Source organism: Garra rufa, chromosome 10 (assembly GCF_049309525.1).
Source record: "Garra rufa chromosome 10, GarRuf1.0, whole genome shotgun sequence".
NCBI classification, from domain to species: Eukaryota; Metazoa; Chordata; class Actinopteri; order Cypriniformes; family Cyprinidae; genus Garra; species Garra rufa.
Genome location: NC_133370.1, coordinates 43,912,072 through 43,914,695, shown reverse-complemented (window position 1 = coordinate 43,914,695; position 2,624 = coordinate 43,912,072).

The window sequence follows — 2,624 nt, the reverse complement described above, 5'->3', positions numbered from 1 at the left end:
CTCAAGAAACATTTTTCATTATTATTATCAATATTTAAAACAGTTGGGTACATTTTGTCAGGATTCTTTGATGAATAGCAAGGTCCAAATTCAGCATTTATCTGAAATAAAAGCTTTTTTAATATTATACACTACACCATTCGAAAGCTTGAAGTCAGTGTACATTTTTTAAAGAAATTATAGAAATTAATACTTTTATTTAGCAAGGATGCTTTACATCGATCAAAAGTTATAATAAAGACATTTATAACATTATAAATGATTTCTATTTCAGATCAATTCTGTTCTTCTGTACTTTCTATTCATCAAAGAAACCAGAATAAAATTCTACTCAGCTGTTTTCAACATAATAATAATAAATATTAGAATGATTTCTAAAGGATCCTGTGACTGAATTAATGATACTAAATATTCAGCTTTGAAATCACAGGAATAAACTACATTTTAAAGACATTTAAAGATAACCAGAGAAACAAACGTGCTCTTCCAGAATTTATTTCCATTATAAACGTGTGTAAGAACAGGAACTAAAGTCTTCATTCAATTAGATCACTAAGCAGGAATAAGCACCACATATCAAACATCTCATACCATGAATAAATATGTTTATTCAGTTTGGTTTGGGTATGTTTACTCTAATTTTAACTGAAAAGTATACAAGAGACGTAGTTGTTACTGTTCAGAATATACACTGGCTGAAACTGGCACAACAATGGAACAGTAGTGTTCAATCCAAACACATTTAACGCATTCAGTTTGTAGTGCTTCGTGTTCAAATGGCTAGGAAATGGAATGCCTTTATACTGAAGAGCATAAGACAGGATTGGGACATGACCCATCACTGCAAAAAAAGACGTATCTTACTTAGTATTTTTATCTTGTTTGTAGTTAAAATATCTAAAACATTCTTAAATTAAAATGCATTTTAAGATAATGCTCTTCTTTTAGTTTCTTCCCCCAGAAACAAGTAAAATTATCTGCCAGTGGGGTAAGTAAAATATTCTTAAAACAAGAGTATTTTACTTACCCTACTGGCAGATCATTTTACTTATTTTAAGCAAACTGCAATTAATTAAGTTTTTTTCCTAAACCAGACTAAATATCTTATGTCGTGTTGCTTATCTAGTAAATGCATCTTAATTTAAGAATTTGTAGATATTTTAACTAGAAACAAGATACAAATGCTAAGTAAAACAACAACAACTTTTTTTTTTTTGCAGTGAGGGTCTCTATTAACAAACACATAGAACGGAGCCTTAACATGTGTACAGTCCTCAGCTCTAAAAAAAAACACACATATCTAAAACTAGATATAACTAAACATGTATTAATTATATTTATATGAATAATTTATTATATTATTTATTATTTATTTATATAAATAATTATATAATATATGCAAAAAATAACAAATATGCAATCCGATTAAAATACAGTAAAACAATAATAAACAAAATTATAAAATACAGTAAATATTACTAAATTATTTTTAGTTTAATTTAATTTGAATTTCAAATAACCATATTCCATTTTCATTTATTTTAAGATGTAATTTATTCCTGTGATCAAAGCTGAATTTTCAGCACTCCAGTCTAAATATGCTGATTTGCTACTTAGTTATTATTAATTATTATTGGTGCTCAATTATTAATAATGTTAAAAAGTGTGTAAACCGTCATTTAAAATGTTTTTGAACAAGTTTTTAATGTTTTTTGAAGCTTCTTCTGCTCACCAAGCCTGCATTTATTTGATCCAAAGTACAGCAAAAACAGTAAAATTCTGGAATATTTTTACTATTTAAAATAACTGTTTTCTATATTGAATATATTTTAAAATGTAATTTATTCCTGTGATCAAAGCTGAATATTTAGCATAATTACACTAGTCAAATCATTCAAATCATTGTAATATTCTGATTTGCTGCTCAGAAAACATTTTTATTATTATGTTAAAAACTGCAAGCAGAATCTTTTTAAGGTTTTTTGATGAATAGAATAGATTATAAATGTCTTTATCATCACTTTTAATCAACTTGCTAAATAAAAGTATTATTTTCTATAACTTCTTTCTCAAAATAAATAAATAAATAAATAAATTATACTGACTGCAAGCTTTTGAATGATAATGTTACAAAAGCTTTTTATTTCAGATAAATGCTAATCTTTAGATCTTCATCAAAGAATTCTGAAAAAATGTACTCGACTGTTTTAAATATTGATAATAATGATAATAATAATAATAATAATAATAAATGTTTCTTGAACAGCAAATCAGCATATTAGAATGATTTCTGAAAGATCATGTGACAATAAAGACTGGAGTAATGATGCTGAAAATTCAGATTTGATCACAGTAATAACTTACATTTTAAAATATATTCAAAAACAAAACAGTTATTTTAAATAGTAAAAATATTTTAGAATTTTACTGTTTTTGCTGTACTTTAACTCAAATAAATGCAGGTATAATGAGCAGAAAACATAAAAAAATCTTACTGTTCAAAAACGTTTAAATGGTAGTGTATAAATCTCTGATGAATAGAAAGTTTAAAGTAACAACATTTATTGGAAATACAAATCTTTTCAACATCATAAATGTCTTCACAATCACTTTTGAATAATTTG